Source organism: Pteronotus mesoamericanus, unplaced genomic scaffold (genome assembly GCF_021234165.1).
Source record: "Pteronotus mesoamericanus isolate MK-2021 breed Mesoamerican mustached bat unplaced genomic scaffold, CSHL_Meso_final contig_2, whole genome shotgun sequence".
NCBI lineage: Eukaryota > Metazoa > Chordata > Mammalia > Chiroptera > Mormoopidae > Pteronotus > Pteronotus mesoamericanus.
The window spans coordinates 27,852,259-27,874,678 of NW_026555084.1; the positions used below are offsets into that span (position 1 = coordinate 27,852,259).

General features: G+C 51.3%; 1 protein-coding gene across 6 annotated transcripts in view; it reads left to right on the top strand.

Moving 5' to 3' along the window:
- The first annotated feature begins 17,294 nt into the window (after window positions 1-17,294).
- The window catches only part of FSTL4 (follistatin like 4), a 359,817-nt gene continuing 354,691 nt past the window's right edge, over window positions 17,295-22,420 (top strand). For 2 of the 6 annotated variants that reach the window (XM_054568472.1, XM_054568475.1), the window contains exon 1: window positions 17,727-17,846. The gene's annotated coding sequence lies outside the window, so the exon portion shown is untranslated. Of the gene's footprint in view, window positions 17,354-17,726; window positions 17,847-22,420 lie in introns of those variants that run through there. The other 4 variants (XM_054568473.1, XM_054568476.1, XM_054568477.1 and 1 more) reach the window with 3 other exon arrangements.

The window sequence follows — 22,420 nt, forward strand, 5'->3', positions numbered from 1 at the left end:
CATGGACTAGTTTAGCAGGGAGTCTGGTGAGTAGTGGGTCATTCAGGTGTTCGGGATACGTCTTCTACCCATTGCCTCTCCTGTAGCTTCTCCTGGTGCTTCCACGAGAGCCAGGACCATGACGGGTCGATGGTGGAGCCAACGGGGTGGGGTGTAGAGGTCATTGACTTGGACCCCAATCAGTGGAATCCTCAGGTCACAGTGGACTCTGGGTGCAGCGTAGAAGACACAACAAACGCCTCCCTTGGAAGATCTCGCTCCTGCTCGCTCCCTCTCTGCACTGTTGCGTTGTGTGGCGTGTGATAGAGGGGAATTAGATCTAGGTGACCAACAAACAGTCGCTGTCCCCCTTGGTGTGAACCAAGAGGCTTTTCCTAGGGTCCCTGAAACAACAGAAACCGGCACAGTTCTGAGTCTCAGAAGACCTTCCTGACACGGTGCAGGGAGCGGGAGGGCATTTCCCAGTTTCACCCCTGGCCCCTTCTCTTCCTCACCCTCCTTGTCCTCTCAGCGGGTGGCACCACAGTCACCCAGGTACTCGAGCCTAACACCTGGCTGCCCTCCTTAACTCATGTCCTGTTTTCTCTTCCACCCCATGTCCATCAATTCCTGACAGTCCTCGCCCCAAAATACGTCTTCAGTTATCTCTTTCTCTCCACCCCTAAGGGGTCACCGCCGTCCACGGGGAAGGTGACTGCAGCAGCCCCGTCCCTGGCCTCTCTGCTCTCCCTCCGGCCCCTGCCAAGCTGTTTCCTGCCAATCCACAGAGGGGTCCATACGAAACCTTCGGTCGGCTCACGGCTTCCCACTGCCTTCAACCAGCAGACCTCTCCTCGTTACCGAACAAATCCTAAGGCTTTACCGTGACCCACCAACCCGGTCTGTCCTGGCCTTCCTCACCCCTCTGACCTCATTCCAACCACACGGGACTTTGTTGTGTTTCTAGAACATGCTAGTATGTTCGCCACCTTGGGGCCTTTGGCTTGCTGTCTCATCTGCCTGGACACTCGTCCCCGAGACTCGTGCAAAGCAGGGCTGAAGCCCTTGGAGACGTGGCCAGGGGCCCGGAGAGGGTGTCAGCAAGAACTTTAATTCCCCTGTGGGTTTCACGCTCAGTCTCTGCCCTGCCCCCCCGGGCTAAAAAGAAAGAAAACTTTAGTTTTTACTTTCATGTGGGAACAAAGGAAAGTGTAAGGACTGGAGTTGTCTTTTTCAGCACAGCCGCAAATTTGAACTCTTGCCCCAGCCGTAAGCCCAGGTGACACATGTCCCCGGGACACCCAGGCATCTGAGCGGAGTGGACGCTCTTTCCTCCTGGCAAAGCACATCCCTGCGGCCCTGGAAGGACGCGTCATACAAAGTGCACCTTTATCCTCGGAGATGTCATCATTTTATTTTGATATCCATTTGAATTTAGGAAATATTTTAAACAATTTACTAGAAGAATAGAGTATTAGAAATGTGAATGAGAATAAGTTGTCCCCCTGCAAAGCACTGAAATAGGAATAGCTGCGTTTTGTCCTTGGGTGCCTCTGCCTGCTGGTCTGTCCCTTGGGAAGGCTGCCAGGTCCCCCCGCCCCGCCGTGTGCACGGGGTAGTGCCGGCTTCACTCCGTTCTCTGACCCCTGTGGGCTCTGTGGCCCCTGCTGCCTTTGGCGCAGGATTTCTCTTTATTAAACAGGACAATCAATTAGTCTTGCTCACGCTGCACTGCATCGTTAGGCAGTTTCTCTTCAGACAAGGTTTAGTTCCGGTGGCTTTTGCCACTCTCGGGGAAGGGCACCTGTCCAGCGGGTGACCTTCTGTGCCCTGAATTGTGCATTGAGCCCTCTGCTCGCTGCGAGGCACTCCAGGGGGCGCCGCGGCAGTGCGCGCCAACCCCTGATGGTAGGAATCGCCTCGTGGGGCCCAGAGGGGAGCTATGGCAGGGCCCAAGGCCACACACCGGTCCGAAGGAGGGTCAGGGAGGGGGCAGAGGCCAACTGGGCCTTGTGTCTACACAGTGGCCCCAGGTCTTGGAAAACTCTAAAGAGCCCTCATTTTCTTTTTTCCCCACAATGGACATATGTTTAAGGTTTGTGATGATTTTAATAGTAAGTAAAAATTGCCCATTGCAAAATGTGAAGCGATTCACGGCTCTGTGCAATTAGTTTACTAGCTCTACCCACAGAGTTAACTTTGTGGAGCTGGCGGCGTACGCGTTGACATTTCTCAGTGTCTGTTTCATATACGTATGTTCGTGAACGTTGTAAAACTGGGTTCCTGTGTCATGTGTATTTTACTTTAGAACATACGGACACTTTCCTGCTTTCACACATAATACACTTCTGAAAAAAAAAGGTTCAAAATTTAAATATGCAGAAGTGAATCATCAACATACATTTTCTAAGGGGATTACAGACTCAGTGATCTTAGAATCATTCTGGCATCTCATTCACATTCTTCCAATTTGTTCTTTCACTTTGCAGTCGAAAATAAAGTCCGTGAGCTTAACACTTTCTCCTTGTAGTGCGCCAGCGATTTCTTTGGTTCAATTTTATTAAGCATCTGAGACCTTATCTTGGTGCTGTAAATACCAACATTTCAATTTCTCTTCTTATCATTCATTTTTATAAGGCAACTGGGGCATGATGCAATAAAAGACTCCGGGATAATTCTACAAACTGCTCGGCTGTGCTCGTGAACCTGGCGTGGTCGAGGTCACCCTGCACAACTCCAACATGCGGTTCTCTGCTGAGTGCTGATGGCCTGCAGCTGATACTACTAGACTGGGGCTCGGAGGGTCTCCGTGTGCGGTATACAGAAGTGCGGGTTATTAAAAAGTGGAACTTATCAAGTCGGGGATACCTGTGTCATGGATATCTTCCCAGGCAGTGGAAGCTTTCTGAAGGAGGGGGCTGCTCACAGAAGGACCGGGGGTCTGAGAAGTTGGTCTGGAGCTCTGCTCTCCGCAACAATGGCCAAACCTACAGGGCAGAGCTGTCCTGATGAGAAAACGCCACCAGGAAGCCGTATGTGCTGCAGCGGGCTCTGCTGGGGTCGCGTCTTGGCTGAAACCAGTCCTGCCCCTGGTGCCAACGCCACTTCCGAGTCAGAAACAAAGCGTTGCCAGTTGTCAAGGAGGCTGTCTTGACCACTCTCCTCGCTAGCAAAACACCGCCCCTCTCCGAGCCGGTTTCCTCACTTCCTGGTTGAAGTTGTGCGCGCTGTGGCTTATCGGTGGAACCGGGTTACATACCTGTGTCCTAGCTGCAAGGGAGGCTGGAAAGTGAGTGGGGGTTCTGGCTTCTGCCTGGGGGAGAGGGTATTATAAGGCAGTTAATTCCTCAGACATTAAAAGGATGCTCAAAATCTGTTGACAATGCAGGAAAAAGAAAGTCTTCTACAAGCACAAATAGCTATAATGGATTATTTTAAAGGCTCCATAGTATTTTATTTTATTCATTTCATTTAGCAAATCCTTATTAGCATACATTCAAATAGTTTCCTTTATTTTCGCTATTAAAATCATATTACAATGATTTCATGTATCTGTGTGTATATAATATATATATGTTTATATATTTACACAAATGTGCAAATATATTTGTATACTTTACCTTATTTTTACAGGATTAATTCTTAGTAGTAGAAGCGTTATCCACAGGAAATTTAAAATCTTATTATTTGATGCATATTATAACATTGTCTTCCTAAAACTTGCTGAAGTGCCTCTAAACAAAGATCATGATTAGAGAAGTCAAGTTTAGGGAGTTTTAATAATATTCAAATAATTTAATCAGTTTTTTCTTTTATTTTAAAGATTTTATTTATTTATTTTTAGAGAGGGAGAAATAGAGGGAGAGGAACATCAATGTGTGGTTGCCTCTCATGTGCCTCCTACTAGGGACCTGGCCCACAACCCAGTCATGTGCCCTGACGGGGAATCGAACCAGCGACCCTTTGGTTCGCAGACTGGCACTCGGTCCACTGAGCCACATCAGCCAGGACAATATTCAGATGATTTCAAAAATGGCTAACACATGTGTGTCTCTATATGCCAGCTTTATTAACCAGAATCTCTAGAACAGAGGGAATCGTCCTTGCCCTACCACGCCTGACAACAGCAAGTTAACTGTCCTAGTCACGTGTGGGTCTGTGCCTGGGTTTTCCAGACTACTTATCCACATGGGCATTGGGTGGTTGGGTCTCTGGGACCCATTTTTGGGACACTCCGTGAGCCCTTAGCAACATTAACTCCGAGGTGCCCATCCAGCCACCGGGCTGCTGCTGTGGTTGTACGGAAACGACCTCACAACCCCGGGAGGTGCTATTTCCCAGCGCAGCCTGTGGAAGCCGTGCCCGGAGCTGTGGAGGGCGCAACCTGCCCAGCAGTACGTGGCGCCCCGGCCAAGTCATGCAAGAAGGGCCGTTTGGAAATCCTCCTAGTACTCCTTTCAGACCTTTAATTCATTTGTCTAAGGCAACTGATTGTGAAACATTAAACGCGTTTCCCCTCCGGAGCAATGAGGCAGCTACGCTGACAGCTCCTAAGTACCTAAGAAACAGCTCGAATTCCGTGACATTTTACATTCCCAGCTTTGCCCAGCGGCCAGCCGTCCCTTCTTCCAAGTGACATATTGATTGTACATACATGCAGGGTGACTCTGATTGTGTTCAGTTTTTTGAGCTCATCATCTGTGATCCCATTCTTTTTGTCATCCTAGGCCCAGACAGTATCAAATTGGAAGCAGCAGTGTAGAAAATTACAAACAAATCAAAAAGGACTGCAGCTGGGAAATGAATCAGGCCAGCGCTCCCCAGTTGGTGTTTCCCCGATGGGAACACCCCGCTCCTTTCTTCGCCCTGTTAGGAGGCCTCGGAGCCCGGAGAGCGCTGCGGTAATTAGAGCTGAACTCTGACCTTGCTTTCAAGTCAGGTACAAAATGGCCCCGACAGCCGCCAATTCTGCTCTCCTAGAAACAGTGTCACACGTTGGAGGCCACGGGGTGGCTCTCCAAGGTGTGACAGCGAGGAAGTGGAGATTGACACGCAGTGATTTATGTGGCTGTGAATGGCAATTTTGCTCTTACAGGGCACCAGGGACGGCCTTCCCCCAGGTTCTATGAGATTCGCGTTAATCACACCCCTCCAGGGGGACCGGCGACCAAGGGGATAATGAGAGGAGGCCACGTCGCCCAAGTTGGCACGAACGTAGGCGCAGCTTTGTCAGGTGGATAATTTCATGCATCATCAGAGTGAAAAGCCTTAACAAATGGCACGTGGGCAAGGCGCACCTTGTCCCTCTGATGACTGTGGGCCCCCGACATTGCCCTGTGCCTGCTGTCGCTTTGTGGTTACTCAATGCACCCACACTGGATGTGAGGGGGCTTGTGTTTTCATGTTAATCAGAAACAGTGCAGATTCTTTCTTCTTGCTCTGAGAAGTCAGTTCTGACTCTTTTTCTCAGCTCACAGAGAGTCTGGGCAAGGCGAATGGGGCCGGGGGTCTTGGGTGCTGACCCTTTTGCGTCTGTGGGGAAGGAAGGTCACCAAGGGTGGTGTGGACGTGGGGTGACGACGTTTGTCCACCACCCAGGCTCAGCCCTGGGCTGGCAGGTGAGATGGTCGATGCGCGCTTGCTTGTTCCCCTTGCTGCGGGCCCCCCAGGCCGCAGCGGTCAGAGAGAATGAGCGGGGAGAAGGCCCTGCGGGCTGGAGGCTCCACCCCCAGCAGGACCCTCCCTGGCCACACCAGGTCTTCCTCAGACGGCCCGGAGCCGGGGCTCTCCCCGGCTCCCCCAGGGGTTCTGCCCTGCCTGGGCCTCCTGACAACTGAGAGCCCTGGGTTTGCTTTGGGAGCAGGGCACGGTCCCAGGACAGGGCGGGGGCTTCTCCCAGGGCAGGGGCTGAGGAGGCTTGGGAATCTGCTTGGGAAACCCCACCTGCTCCAGCGCCACCCTACGGACCTCACGCGTCGCCTGTGTTCACCGGGGGCTGGGGAAACCCGACGGGGGGCCCACAGACCCTCCCCGCTCTGAACCTCAGGGTCCCCACTCCATCACCCAATTGCATTGAATCCCCAATCAACCAACTCGTATAGATCTAGGGATGGAGACATGTAAACTAGTCTAGGGATAAAATAGGACAGAATTTTGAGCCAAATAGCTAAAAGTCTGGCCCTCACGGAGCTTATGTTCCAGTGGGTAGAGAGTGACAAAAGCACAATCTAGAATATGTTGGAAGAAAATAAATGCTATGGGGGAAAATTAAAGCTGGGGAAGGGGGCAGCTTGTGCCAGGCTGGGGAGGAGATGGAGCGTTAGGCCCCGTGGGGGGGCAGAGCCTTGTGAGCGCGCCCGGGGGTGTTGGGGGCGGAGTCCCGAGGCGGGGCGGCCAGGGTGTCCAGCAATGGCAACAAGGCCAGTGTGGCTGCGCGGAGTGCGCAGGGGTGGGGGGCACAGTCGGAGAGACAGTGGGTGAGCATTGTAGGGTCTCAGGGGCCCTTACGAGGACTGGGAGGATTTCCTTGGAGTGAAATGAGGTCATTGGGGGATCAGGTCAAGAAGAGGGGTGACATGATCCAGCTGGTACTTCAGAGGACAGGGCTGACTTCCATTTTGAGAATAACCCCCGGGGGCGGGGCAGGGACAGCAGGAGCTCAGTGACGCCTCGGAGAGTGGATGGGAGCCTGCAGGCGGGGCGGGGTGGCTCTGAAGGCGGCGGCAGCAGCCACCCGATTTTGGATCTGTTGGGGGAGCGGAGTTGAAAGGTTTGTTGACAGATCGTATTGGGACGGAGAGAGAGGGAAGAGCCAAGAATGACTCTGAGGTTCCAGGCTGAGTAGCAGAAAGGCTGGAGCTGCCTTATTGACCTGAGGAAGGCCGAGCGGGGTGGCTTTGGAGCGAGAAATGTCGGGAATTCAGCTGTGAGCCCTTTAAGCCGGAGATGCCCGTTAGCCGTCCAACGGGGGTGCTTGGGGCAGTTGACTGGGGGGGTCTGGAGTTCAGGAGAGAGGTCCAGGCTGGAGACGCAGCTTCAAGATCGTCACCTGCCGCAGGGCGATAAAAGCATGAAGTGGGAGGGCCCCCCAAAACAGCGATTGAAGACAGAGAAGACAGGGGTGCCGGGACTAGGACCCAGAGCACCCCAGGTTAGAGGTTGGAGACAAAAGTAGGAACCAACGTGGCAGACTGAGCAGGACTGGCCAGGGAGGGAGAAAGAAACCGAGAAAGGGGCCTCCCACAAATCAAACCAAGTGTCGCTGAGGGAAGGCCCTGATCGGCTGTGAGCAGTTCTGCCGATCCTGGACTGCAGATCCTCCGAGCACAGGGACCTTGTTTATTTTGTTCTATGCTTGACCTCCAGCCCCCAAACTGTAACCTGGCCCATAGCAGATGCTCAGCACAAGAAAAGTGGCACATTCACAAGCAAGTCAAGTGAGATGGGGACTGAGAGTTGTCATTGGATGGGGCAGTGCGGAGGCCGAGGGTGGCCTATCTTGCAGTAGAAGTTTCCGAGGTGTGGTCAGGCAGGAGGAGCCGGGGCGGTTTTCAGGAGCCGGCGGTGTTTAATGCCCACGCATCTTCCCATCTATGAACAACAGGGACATATCTTTCATCTTTTTCCAGATTCGTAGTTGAAACATTGAGTTACTTCCTCACATCAGGACCGTCATTACCAAGCGCGTAAACACGGTGCCGCCTGGGGGCCCCTTGTCCCCTCGGACTACGGCGGGGGTGGGGTTCATTGCATTTTAGCTCATTCATCCCTTTGGAGAATCCTGATCCTCAGAAAGGAAATAATAGAGGGAATAAGGGAAATCAATGACATTAAAAAGGGAAAACCAATAGAGAGAATCAGTGAAACAAAGAGACGATTCTTTGACTAGATTGATAAAATTGACCAGCCTTTTTCAAGGCTGATGAGGGAAAAAAGGAGATGATACAAAGTACCGATACCAGGAATGTGGTGTAAGATAAGGGCCCAAATTAATTTTTTCACATGTGGACATCCAGTTTGTCCCGTGCCGTTCGTTGAAGAGACTATTCTTTCCTCCATTGAATGGTCTTGGGGCCCTTGTAGAAAATCAGTTGACCACACATGTATGTTTCTGGCTTCTCAGTTCTATTCCATTGGTCTGTATGTCTATCCTTATGCTAGTAACACACTGTTTTGTTTACTGTAGCTTTGTAGTTAGTTTTAAAAGCAGGAGTGTGAGTCCTCCAACTTTGTTTTTCCTTCCATCTGTTTCTTCCTCAAGATTGTTTGGCTTTTTACGGCCCTTCGCAATTCCTGCCCAACTGATTTTTGACAAAGGTGCAAAGCAATTTAATGAAAGAAAAATAGCCTTTTCAACAAATGATGTGGAACAGTTGGACATCCTTGGAGGAAAAAAATAAAGAATCTCAAGCAATGTCTTCGACCTCATACAAAACTTCATTCAAAATGTGTTAAACTTAATTGTAAATGTAAAACTATTGAACTGTTATTAAAAACAGGAGGAAATCTTTGGGACCTCAGATTTAGACTTGACATCAAATGTAAGATCTATAAAAAGGGAAAAATTGTTAAATCTGATTGCATAAAAACTAAAAATATTTGCTTTGCCAAAGACCCTATTAGGAGGCTGCAAGGACAAGCTATAGACTGGAAGAAAATTTGCAAACCACGTATCTTTTTATATATCAAAAATATAGAAAGGACTCTTAAAACTTAAAAGTTAAAAAACTAACCAGTTTGACTAGAAAATGACCTACGACATGAAAAGACTTTTGACCAAGGAGGATACACAGGTGACAAATGAGCACATGAAAAGATGTTCAACATCTCTAGCCTTTGGGGAAAAGCAAAATAAAGCCACAGTGAGATCTCACGGCACACCTACCAGAATGACTAAAATAATAGTGACACCAGCAAATGCAGTCAAGGATGCAGAGAAGCAGTCACTCGTGCATTGCTGGTGGGAATGTAAAATGCAACAGCCACTCTAGAACACAGTTTGGCCATTTATTAAAATCCTAAACCTGCCACTCTCATATAAGCCAGCAATAGCACTCATGGGCATTTGTCCCAGAGACAGGAAAAGGTACATGCATATAAAAACGTGTATACAAATGTTTATAGCAACTTTATTTGTGATAGCCCAAAATGGAAACAACCCAGGTGGTTCAACAAATGCAGTACTTCCGTACCATGGAATAGTAATGCAAAGGAACAACTACCGATATGTGAAGCAACTTGAATGAATCTCGAGGTAATTAGGCTGAGTGAAAAAAAAAGCCAATCCCAAAGATTACATATTGTATCTAAATTTAACATTCTTAAGATGACAGAATTATGGAAATGAGAACAGGAGAGTAGTTGCCAGGGGTTAGGGGTGAGGAGGGAGGGACAGAGGGAAGGGAGATAGGTGTGGCTTTAAAAGGTCTACAGGTGGGCCCTTGTAAGGTGGGTCAGCTGGTTGGAGTGTTGTCCCGTACACCAAAATGTTGCAGGTTCGATCCCTGGTCTAGGCACATGTCTGTTGTGGGTTTGATCCGCCGTCAGGGTGTGTGCAGGAGGCAACGGATCAATGCTTCTCTCTCTCTCTCCCTCCCTCTTTCTCTAAAATCAATCAACATATCCTCGGGTGAGGATAAAAAAAAATAACAAAAGGTCTACAGATGGGATTTTTGTGGTGATGGAAAGGTTCTGTATCTTCATTGTATCAATATCAATATTCTGGCTGAGATACTGCATAGTTTTGCAAGATGTTAGCATTGGAGGGAACAGGGTAAAGGCTGCACATGGTCGCTCTGTATCACTTCTTACAACTGTACGTGAATCTCCAATTATTTCTCAATGAAAGGTTTATATTAAAGTATCAATGTGATACATTATTTATTTTTTCCGTTTATAAGAAGAGACTGGGCGCCGGCCAGGTGTAACAAGCGAGCACGTGCAGAGCCGGGATGGGCGCAGACGAGCAGGCCCTGGTCTGCCGCTCGCCTGTCCCTCAGGGCGCAGCCTGGCTGCTGGGAGGGCTGACGCTGGCACATTCTAACTTGTTTTTATTCTTAGTCCTATCTGTTGGATTTGTGCCCATAATAGATTGTGTTTAAAGACTAGAAACATAAGGAACCCAGTGATGAAATACAAGATAATTAAGAACAAAAAGTGGTAAGACTATATGATCCTACTTCAAAATTACTTTCGCTAATCTGTAAATTGCATTCGTATGATTAAAAAAAAATCCTTATGTAGAGCATCAAGATGTCTTTGGTACTTCAAAAACAGTGTTAAGAAGGGAAAATAGAGTGACAATTATATCCAATTTTGCTTGCTCTTCATTTATTGAGAATAAAGGCTCTACCCACTCTCACAATGTGCTATTTGTGGAGTGCTTGCAAATAGCGGCCAGGGATCTTTCCTCTCCAGTCATTTATAAACAAAACATAAAAGTTATAAAAATGAGACTGTAGTCTTTTTAAGCATAAAATTCCATAATTTCAGACATCGGCTTTTAGAAAACACTTTTTGCCTATACTTGGTGCTGTGTCATGGAGTTAAATCCCAATGTACTTGTAAGTATACTAGTATATTTGGTCCCCAAACCGGCTATGACATATCATTTTTAGTATATTTATCAGAAAATTATGCTTTCTCATATAATTTAATAAAAGTTAAACATTGTGCATTTGTTGTTAAATGATGGAAAGTGGACATTTGTCTGCAATGACTATATTCCGTATTATGTGAATATTATTACTGATTGCATTAGAACAAGCTTTAGAATACAAATATTTAAATATGATACTCTCAGATAATTTGTCTAAACTTCATATCAGCCCAGGCCAGTGTGGCTTAGCTGGTTGGAGTGTCATCCAGGAACTGAAAGGTTGCAGGTTGCGTTCCCGGTCAGGGCACCTGCCTGGGTTGCAGGTTCAGCTCCCCGTCTGGGAGGTGCTACCCCTGGTCCAGGCACATACAGAAGGCAACCGATCGATGCTTCTCTCTTGAATCAACATTTCTCTCTCTCCTTTCCTCTCTCTCTAAAAGCAATGAAAAATGTGCTCGGATAAAAACAAAAACAAACACACAAAAAAAACCCCTTTCAAATCACTCATTTGTCACATGTCACACAAAAATCGCAAAACCAGTTTTTAAAATTTTTGAGGATTGTAGTGACAGGCATTTGCAAGTCACAGATGGCCAGGCAGTGCTGATGGGTGAGCGTGCATTCATCAGCTTCACCGCATCCTGTGCAGCGATGTGTCCGTCTTTTATCTAGGGCAGCTAGGAAGCGGAGGGGCCTGGTTAATTCCACGTGCTCCACAACTGGAAGTCGCTGTCGGAGCACTGGATTAGAGTCAAGAGGCTTTGACCTTTGGTCAGGCCTAGGGTTCATGGACCGATCAAGCAGGATGGTGACAATGTAGTAGCACCTGTCTCCCATGCTGTGTGTCTGAGGCCAGTCAAATAACACATCAGGTTTTAATTTACATTTTAGCTGCTTTCTCATTTGGTTTGTTTTCTACTTCAAGTGACAGAAAGCCCCAACTCAACTGATGTAAGTCATGAGGAAAATAGAAATCTCGAGGCAGGGCGGCTTCAGAGTGGCTGTCTCAGCAGCTCATTTCAGCAGGCCTTTCGGGGCCTAGGTTCTTTCCCGTCTCTGGCTCTGTCCCCTTCCATGCATCAGCTCGGCTGCTCTCAGCGTCACAAGATGGTGACCGTAAGTCTCAGGGCCCCTTGTAATTAATAAGGATATTAAGAGGGAAAAGAGAAGCCATCTCTTCCCGAGCATCTCTTTATCCCCCCAACAGACCTCCTCTCACCACTCCGAGGCCAGAGCTGAGCGCCCTGGTTGCTCCTGAGCCAGTTTCCGCTTCCCGACTGGTTTAGGCCGTGCTGAGGCCGTGCTGAACAGAGTTGACGCTCCGTAGGCAGAGAGGAGAGGGTGACTGTGTGCTGGGCTCTGATGTGACAAGAGTTTGTGATGAGGACAATAATGTGAATATACTGACAGGTTCAGAACAGAAGGTTCTCCAGGCTCCTATTTGTAGGACATGAATTCTGAGATATGTATTAGCTGCCACATATGTATACACTATGTAGAGCAGACGAAGAATTGCACAATGCCCTGGGCGGGCGGGTCAGTTGGTTAGAGTGTCATCCCAGGCACCAAAAAGATTGCAGGGTCAACTTCCAGACAGGGCACATACCTAAGTTGCGGGTTTGATTCCCAGTCCGTGTACATATAGGAGGCAACCAATCAATGTTTCTCTCACACTGATATTTATCTTTCTCTCTCCCCCTTCCTCTCTCTCTCAAATCAATAAACATATCCTTGGGTGAGGATTAAAAAAAAAAGAATCGCATGATGATGATGATGAGGGCAGGCTCAGAGGCCATTTTAGCTCTGCCATTTGCCAAACTGCCTTAGGTAAGTTGTGTGACTTCTCTGAGCGTAACTTACAAAATGGGGACCTTACAAGTTGTGAGGATTCGGTGAAACACTACATATAAAAGGCTAGGCCTTGGGCCCAATGCACAGTTAGCAATCGATAACCGTTCAATGCTGGTATGATGGTTGTGATGATAACAGTGAGCTAGACATGCCTTTGTAACGCTCAGCATCTGAACAGCTGTTTTTCCTGCTTTTACTCTTTTTGCTTTTTGCAATCTCCTCTCTACTCAGCCTAATCTCCATACCGCAGCCAGAGGGATCTGTTAAAAACATACAGTAGATCATATCATTTTCCTGCTCAGAACTCCCCAGAGTTTCCCATGACACCTAGGCACGGGTCTGCAGTCCTTACACATCACAGCTCGCAGGGTCCTCTGGGATCTGGCCTGGGTCCCTGCCTGCTGCTTCAACTCCACCGGACCCCTCTGCTCAGCGACTGTGGCCTGGGGCGTGTTAAGGTCTTGCCCCACCTGCTTCACGCCTGCTGTGCCTTCGCTGGATGCTGTCCCCACCAGGCCTTGTCTTACCCGACCCCTCCCTTACTCCTGCCTCAGCCCTCGCCGCCTCCTCGGAGAGAACTTCGTCGCCTGCCCTCTCAGAGAGTCACTGCTCTTACTTCCGCTTACTCTTTCTCTTAGTCTGGATTCTCCAGAAGACAGAAGGTGGGGCAGAAGTCTACATGCTGGTGCTTCACGGAGGAGGACGGTCCCAGGGACAAGGGAACAAGGAAGATGAAAGGGCAAATAGTGAGCTGGTCCCAGCTTTGTACTACGGTAGCTGAGGGCCCGGGCTCCAGGGATGTCTTCAGGCAGGACGTAGAGAGCGTTGCATGTCAGTACAGACCACCTGGGGGAGGAAGGGGGTTCATCTTCCACAGGCCAGCTCCGCCCCTTCGGCAGGAGCCCCTACACCTCTGTGCTGCGGTGAGAGGCTCCTCTGGAGCCGCCCGCCCAGTCTGGCCAGTGCTTAGACATGGAGTCCACGGTCTCCGGGTCAGTTGGTGCTGTATGCAGGGATTCTTGATCCGAAGGTCGTGGCAGCCACAGCAGGGGCACTGGCTCCAACACTGTGGGAACAGCATGGAACAGTGGGCAGGGCCCCTCTGGCCCGGAAGCGAGGCGAGTCGCTGCGCCCTGGGCTGGGCTGGAGGCTGAGAGGCCAGGGAGGCTGCCCAGATTTGGGAGGCGTACAAACTGAGTCCCGTCCCGTCACGCAGATACTCATCGTGCGCAGTTCTCCTCGTCCTGCTGAAGATGCCCCGCCGCACTGTTGACCATTCCCTGGAATGGGGCGTATCATCACAAGACTGGAACCTCCATAAAGTCGCTGCTCATCTTTGAATGATTTTTTTTTTAAGTGTCATGTTATCTATCACTCTGCACAGATGAGGTGGAAAACAAGGTCGTGACAAAAATTTGTGAGTTTGGGTTTCCCTTTTGAATAAAGGCGATCAGCGCGCCATTGCTCTCCTCCTGCTGTGCTCCCTCCTGCGTCTGTCTGGCCCTCCCTCTGCAGGACGCGGTGCCCTGTGGCTTGGAGGGCTGGCCTCCTCATCCCAAATTCTCTCTGTGCACAGGGAATTCCGAGAGCAGGTGAGCTTCTCTTCCTCCTGTTATCGGGGCCTGTCTGAGGCCCCTGGTACTGTCCGTCTGGCCCCTGGGAGTTCGATGGGCCTTTTGTCTCTGGAAACAATGCCCCAGGGGACGGTTTTATCCTCGTCTCCCTCCACCTTCACCCTTCACAGTTCCCTTGCCTTCACTGCATTGTCTCATCCCAGCTTCTCAATTAGAATTTCTCCTCTCCACCACTTCTTCATTGCCTTAAAAAGTTTCCCAAATCACACTTACCTCTTAAATGAATACCTTACATAATTCATGCCGGCTACTTTTCTCCCAAATCAAAATTAAAATATTATTTCCAAGTGTGAATTGTAGGTCGAGGATTTTGAGTTTATTGCCTATCTTTGCTTAATGTCTGGATGACCGAGTGAATCATCCTTTGCGAAATCGACATTTATATTAGACTTAGGGAAAACCTTTAACCTCGTAGCTCCTTTTAGATCAGAGAAGTCCTAACTTCCATAGATACCAGCAAAATAAAGGCATAGACTTGCAGAGCTGAAAATGGCCGTAGAGGTTCATTTTAGACGAGATTGGGTGCGTTCAGGGTGGTGTGGCTGTAGACAGAAGTTCCTTTTAGTATGACTGTCTCCCACTCTGTCCCCCCCAACTCCCACGTGAGAGATGAGAAAACAGGGTCCAGAGAGGGAGGGGGGGGCTCCTGCAGGCTCCCCGAGCGAGCCAGGGAGGGGCAGAGACAGGAGAAGGACCCAGCCCCCGCGCCTCTCTGTCCGGGGCTCTCCTAAGGCTCGGACCGCTGCTTCAAAAGATTTTCAAGACATTTTTTGGGCAGGCAGCAGAATGTTAAATTATGTAAGACAAGGAAGACAGTTTCCTGCCTTTTCTCATCTTCTCACATGACCTCCTGGTCTGGTTTCTGTCAGGTAGTTTCTGGGCACTGTCTGACCAGCCCGGGCGAACCTGACTCATCACTAGTGACAGGAAACTTTCAGCTGCGGCAGGAGGCGGCGTTCTGCTTCCTCCCGATCGCGCGGCTCGATGTCACCTCTGCTTCAACCTGAAATCGCCTGTGGGAGACATGTTATTTGGCAGCCGTTTTGATCATATGGTTGTGTTTTTAGTAACAATAGAAATAAAAACAGTTTAGAAAGTGGTAAGGTAAAAGACGTATATTGGGGATTTTTAAATATTTGATCTCATGGACACCGATAGCTTCATTCCGGGTGACGCTGAGTCTGCCTGGCTGAGCCTCTCCCCGGTGACCGGGGGCGGGGGCTGGAGGCAGCCATTGGCCTCAGGGTTCCTTCAGCTTTCCCATTCCGAGCTCACCGAGCTGTATGACATGGACACTTAACATTTTATTATTATTATCATTATTATTATTGTTGTTATGATGTCGCATCCTACCTGGCTACGGAGAATCCTCCGTGTGCTTTCCAGTTGTTTGGAAGCAGGGTTTCAAGCAAATTCTGAAATGTCCTGTGTGAAATCCAGCCTATTTAGAGCAATTCAAAGAGGTGTCAAGGTCTGCTGGCATCTGATGCCGCTTCCCTGAAGGCTTGTTTGATTTCATCATTCACACTTCACCTTTTTTATTCCAAGGTGACTTTTAATTCCTCTCATTTTATGCACAGTAGTCACAATAGCTCACTTCAGATGTTCGCTTATCTCTAGGGATTTCCTGTACATCTGGTTTGTAGCAGCTACACTCTCCCTCTTCTTTGGGAAGCAGAGGAAGTTTGTGGAAGCCCAGTCCTTGTTCCCTGCAGTAAACAGAGCTATTTCTGATCTTGGTCAGTCTGCAGACCCTGACGTACATGTGACCCTGAGTTATTAAAAATATATACCCCGAGGCCCGCCTGGGTTATGTAATAGGGCCACGAGGCTGAATCAGGGACTTCGTGCTCGGAGCTGAGAACAGAGATCTGGTTTCCCAAACCCCACCCAGCGTGGGAGGGGAGACGAATGCAGCCTCCGCGCTGTGGCGCGCCATCGTGCCCAGGACTTAGAATTACATTTCAAAGGGAGGTATGGCGTGTTTCCAAACTCCCCTGCTTCTTCTTATGCCCAGCCTTTCTCCTCCTTTTCCCAAATGGAAAGTGCCGCCCGTTTCTTGATCCAGTGGAGAGATCCTGGCCTCAGGCCTTGGAGGCCAGTCGTGGGTGGCCGTGACAAAGCGGCGTGATCAGGTCTGAGAGAGCGCCGTACTTTTCAAGGCCCTGGGGGCACTAAGGATGGAGGAGCTTTATCCTTCTGTGCCCGAGTCATGACGGCCACGTGGGAAGTCACAGCAGACCTGGGAGGCAGGTCTCATCCCACTCCTGATTTTACAGGCGGGGAAACGGATGTCTCTGGCAGAGATATGACCGGCCTGGGGCAGCTGGTGGACCAGCCAGTGGTAGAGGGAGCGCTGGATCCCAAACTGAAACGGGCCGATCTCCTGCGGACCCCCCAGCATCGGGCTGAGCCCCTGGTACACAGGAGGCGCCGCAAATGCGCGTGGAAGGAAAGAGCAAATGCACTATCAACACCTCTTCCTCACGTCAGCCCGGCAGTCCTGCCCTTCTCCTGGGATTTGATGACTTTTCTCCTCAGAAAGGCCCCTCTGCCCCTCCTCCAGGCCGGCAGTTGTCCCTGGGGCATGGATAAGACACTGCTCCCCTAGGCCGGAAAGTCACCCAGTGTCCACAGAGCCAGAGCAGGGGGCAGCGCCCCCCTACCCTCCAGAGGCGCCTGACCATTGGACACCACCGCCTGGCCTGCCTGGGGTCCCCCTCCTAAGCCTGAGGCTGGATTGGGACCACAGTATGACCACTTGAGGGGGGGTCCTAGTTGTTACAAAGATGTTTCCAATTTTTTTTTTTTTTGGTTTCAAGACTGATCTGTAGGCCAATTAATAAAAACAAAGTGACTGCTTGGTTGCAGTCTCAGAAAGTTGTGGGCCTTGAAGAGGGATCCAGAAGGGTTTGGGAGCCCCAGGCTTGAGGATGAGGTCCGGCTGCAAAAATGTCCGGTTCTGAAGGAGAAGAAGGGACCTTTTTTGGTCACAGCTTGGCCAGGCGAGGCAAATGTCCCCTGGGGCTGCCCAAGATTTTGTAAGATTCTGCAGCTGGGAGAGGGCAGACTCAGAAGAGGGAAATAATACAAACTTTGCTTTTTCGCAGGTTTTTGGCTCTCAGCGAGGGGGAGTGTCATTTGACTTTGCCTCCAGGGAGAGCTCTCTGTGCGGTGCGGTGGCCCACCCTCGCTCAACCAGCTGTATGGGCGCGTGATTAAGACCAGCTGTACATGTTGAGAGCACGGCCTTGGAGAATCCATCCTGGAGGGAGCCCGGGAAGAGAGAGAGGTGAGGAGGGGTGTTTTGGAGGGTGACCGGGAGTTGTCGCCTGCCAGGCTTCCTGCGAGCCGGGGGTGGAGCTGCCCGCTCCCGCGGCGGGTGGAGGGGTCACTCTAGAGCTCCGGAGTCCTCGCGCCCCGGGTGCGCGCCCCGCTGCTCCGCGCACCTGCCGCGGGCCCCGCGCGGGTCGAGCGGCGGGCGGGCGGGCGGGCGGCGCGCACAGGTGGCGACGATTGGACAGGCGGGGCCGGGAGGGTGACGTCACGGGCTCTGGTCCGGGCGGCAGAAATAGGGCAGCTGCGGCGGCGGTGGCACAGCAGCGGGCAGCGGCGGCTCAGAGAGGTGGAGCCGCGACAACCTCCAGCGCTCCGGGACCCGCCGACAGCCGGAGAGAGCGGCCGAAGGACGCGGAGCCGGGTCGCCGCCGTCGCTGCCGCCACGGGGCGCTCCCGCCCGCGGGAGTCTGGCCACCTGGTCTCTCCTTCCACCTCAGCCGCTTCAGGTACGCCGACACGGGGAGGGCGCCAAGCTGCCGCCACCAACCGGGTGGGCTGCGTCCCGCTGGGGTCCCGGCGCCCAAGGCTCCGCGTCTCCCCGCAGGGCCCGGAGCGGGCGCTCGCTTGGCCTCTCAGACCGCGCTGGGAGAGCCAAGTTTGCCCGCCTGGCGGCGGGAACAGGACCACGGGACCCGGGCTCGGCTGGGCTACCCCTGCCCCGGCCAGGACTTTAGGTAAAGGCTGGGGCGCCGAGACTTGCGGCCCGGGTCTGCAGCAGGGACCGGAGTGACCTGGATGGCGCGCGGAGCGCGGCGCAGAACAGCTGGGGCCGAGCCCACAGCCCGCGCCGGGCTCCGAGACCCTGCAGGCGCCGCGCGTGGGCTCCGGACCCCTAGCGGTCTGAGCGAGCCAGGCGAGCGGCGGCCCTTCCGCTCCGACCCATGCCCTTGGCCGGCTGGGGTGGGGGGCGGCGGGGCGTGCTCACTCCTCCTCCCTCCGTCTTTGCGGGGAAACTTGCGTCTCCTCGCTGCAGCTTGAAGGGTCCGCCGAGCTCGCCTGGCCCTCATTGCCCCGGGCTCCCCGCGTCTGGGGCTTAGCGTGGGGCTCGGCGGGGGAAACTGGGGAGCAAGGACCCGGGACAGAAGCCGCATTTCTATTGCCGTTCCCTCCCCTTTATACTGGGCAGACAGTGTTCCCTGCTGGGGAGTCATTAGGGAGCAGTTTGTTTGGGGGACGTCCAGGCAGGGGGCTTGGTCCTAAGCGAGCTTGTGCTGTGGGTATCTTCGCCTCTCTTTGCGCTAGCGAAGGAAACCTGTTCCAAGTTTCGGGGGGAGCTAGGCGGCGCAGGCAGAACGCTCCGATTTGGGAGCGTGTCGCCTCGAGTTTGGGGCGAGAGCGGCTCGAGCGGGGCTCCCGTCAGCGGACACGGGAGCGCCCGGAGGAGCGCGTTCGCTGGAGGCCTGCCACCTGAGGACTCGGCGCCCTCGGCTGTCGCGGGGGCAGAAGCCGCTGGAAGCAGTGGGCTCCTCTCCACGCCGGCCGTGGCGAGCACCCGGGCAGCGCGCTGGCCTGCCGAAGAGCCCGCGGCCCGCGGAGCTGAGCCCGGCGGGGCTGTATCCTCGCCCCGAGTCGGTCCCCGCGGAGCTGTCCAGCCGACCTCGCTCCTGATAACTGTCGCCGACGTTGATGAATAGCGCTTCCACGGCCTCTCCTCCACTCCCCTCTAGGTGTCGCTTCCGCCGTGGTTTCCGGCGAGGGAAAAACAGCGCCGGCCGCTTCGGTCTGCCTCTCCGTAAATTTGTTGCAATGCTGTGTATGCACCAGGCGCTGAACTAGATGGGCCCCTGAGATACAAACGCCCATCCCCATGTTCTGGGGTAAAGATAAATAATTTTAAGAGGAGGTGGCACAGCCACTACTGTTAAATGCATCAGGAATGGGTCAGTATGACAGTCTATGAGGAGAGAAAGGGGATGGGGAAGAAATTCTGACTTTTCTCAAAAGTCCCAAGTTATTTTTCTACCATCGGGCTTCGGGGAAAGCCAGAGATGGCTTTTTCCAGTGTCCTCTTAGTCCTGAAGTGGCCTGGGACAGGCTCCGGGGGTGGGCTGTGGTCCCGCGCAGGGCTCACCGGGGAGGCCCGGGGTCAAGCGAATGGGTGTCCAGGGAATGGGGGGCGGGGGCTGCTGTGTCGCCGGAGCCGCAGCGACCCTCCTGCGGTAGCTCCCGGCCGACTCGAGCTGACGCCCCGCAGGGCCCGCGGTGTCTGCTTCCCATCAGAGTTTGTGCGCAGACACTGCAGCATCACGAGACCATTTTTCCTGAGACACTCAGCTGGGCGTCCGCTCTCCTTGCATCCCAGGGGGAACGGCAGCCCTCTCCGCGAAGACTTCGGGCTGAAAATAGTCTTTGATGCAATCTGTTAAATTTCTCATTAAAGTTGTGCAAGTGGCTTCTGCTCTCTTCGAATTGTATGAGCACCCCCAGATTTTGTCAATTCTGGGAAGGCTCTTTTTGCTCTAGAGAGAGGGGCCTGCTCATTCTTCTGAGCATTGGGAGAACTGTCCCTTCGGTTGTGTCCTGGAGCGGGTAATGGAGGGGTAGGTCGGATTTTTCTACCTTCACCAGTCGGTCACTCAGGATTCTTCTCCTTCTACTACAGGCTGCAGGATTTTTTGTTTTTAAAGTGATCTTCACGTTGTACTCTTTTGTTTGACTTAACACTATATTCCAGAAACTGGAATTGAATAGTCAAGATTTCCTAAAAATCTACCTTAATTCTTATTTTGCTTTTTGGGGTATCTCTTTTTAGACTCAGTCTTCTTGTGTTGCTTGTGGGTAGTCAATTGTGTACATACCAAGGTAATGAAATTAGGGAGTTATTTCAAGAGCACATCTTTCCTTACATTTTCTCTCTCAATGCATAACACAAGGCATGAGACTTCAAATAAAAAACAGATTGGCAATTGAGAGAGGATGGTATTTTAAGAGATATAATCTAATGCTGGAAGGGTGAGGGTTACTGGAATTTGTGTGTGTGTGTGTGTGTGTGTGTGTGTGAAGCTTCACAGTAAGTATGAATGCCATAGATTTATACATTGCATACAGAGTAATTTAGGATCTAATTTATCAATTGTTGGAACATATCAACCAAAGATATAGAGTGGGAATTAACAGGAAATGCAATATAATTTCATGATGTTTTGTTGCAGGGTTACTCTGTTACATTTCCATACCAATTTCCTGAATTGGTATTTTAGGGACTATCCTAGGAAGTTTGAATCCCTTCCTTTTTTTCTAAAACACGCACAAATAAAACCTAGGGTCATAAACCTTCCGGAAGAAATTAAAATGTAGCTTCCTGGTTTCAGGTTGGGGTTTCTGTGGCCTTTTTTCTTCTTACGTTGGGCAGACACACAGAAGGGGCTACAGAACTTTGGTGGTCCCCAGCTGGTTTCTGTCTGTTGATTGCCAACGCCCATGTGTAAAGTGCAGCGCACCTCGCGTAATTAGTTAGAGTGCACACATTTTCAGTTAGAAAGGTTGGAAATGCAGGTGCCGTTGTCACAAACCTCGCCTGGGCTCCTCAAGGTTGGGTGGTGTCGCTTGGTTCTGCCAAAGCCCCGCCATAATTTTTGGTCCTGTCGGTGACAAACAGAAGCCATTTCCACGTGGCTAGCCCCTGCCTGCTTTGGTAACATCACCGCGTTCTGGGAAGGAGCCCAAGAGCGAGAGCTGGCGACCAGTCTCCCCAGACACTCTGATGGTCAGAGCGCCCACTTTACTCAGACAGCGCCGGTTCCCGCAGGAGAAAACAGAAGTTTGGATTAAACCCACAGCCAGTGTAACGTCGGTGCTTCTCTCTGGCCTCTGACCCTGCTCAGGAAAGACAGGCTTATGTACTGGCCTGTGTTCTCTGGTGGGGCAGATTGGGAATTTACAAATTCAAACTGATTTCTCCCCAATATGTTGTGTTTTTCACTTTTTTTCAAACAGCAAGTCAGAATTTAGAAGGTTATATTATACGAATTCGTAGTACCTCTGTAATTTAATTTTGTTTTTAATTCTTACCTGAGGATATGCGTGCTGATTTTTAGAGAGCGTGGAACGAAGAGAGAGAGAAACATCAGTGTGGGAGAGGAACGTTGATCGGTTGCCTCCCACATGGGCCCGGACCGGGGATCGAAGCTGCAGCATTTCGGTCACTGGACAGCCCTCCAGCTCCCAGAGCCGCCCAGCCAGGACAGCCTCTGTCATTTTAAATGCAAACAGATAACGGAGCCAGTGTAAGATTATGTTGTGAAACCAGAACATCCTGTGGATTTTGCAGGGATCGGGTGGACGCCCTAGCGGGGCCCATCCAGCATGAAAAAGCACAATTAGTTTGTCTAAGCAGAGCTTGCAGACGCATTCCACACGCAGGTTTGTGACGATGTAAGAAACGAGACTGTTGCCTAGAGGCCCGGGTGCCTGGGCTTTCGTCCAGGCCTGGCCTCTGACTTGGTGGCACACCGTGGGTAAAGTCCTTAACCCCCCGGGCTCTGGGGTCCTGTCCGTGCATCTGACAGGCTGGCGCCAGGTTCCCCTGAGGGGGGGACGCGAGGCACAGGTGGGAAACCGTGGAGGAGGCAGCGGACTGCTTCTCCTGGAAGCAGGTCTTAAATGTCAAAGGACTGTGATTTATGAGTTGTTTGAAAGGAAAGGTATCCCAGCTCTTTTATGAAAACACTCTCAGGTAGATTTATAACCAATCTTAGGACTCTAGCATGGACTGAATGAAGTTTATGAGCTTACATTGATCTCAGAAGGAACTCAGTACAAAGAGGGTTTGCGACCTTATTGATGGTACCTAGCCATGTCTATAACCGGAGAGCCTTGCATTTCCTTCTGTCCGAAGGCCGGAGGGCTATTTGCATTTGAGGAGGAGCTAAGTGTGCACAGATCCTCTTCCCCCAGCGACTGCCTTTGCTGCGCAGGGCCGTCCTGTGAACTCAGGGGCCTCCTTGCCGGCATCCTGTGCATCTCCTGCGAGTTTCTTCTTCAGCCATGTTTCTTCTTGGCCAATAAAGACAGCAACAGT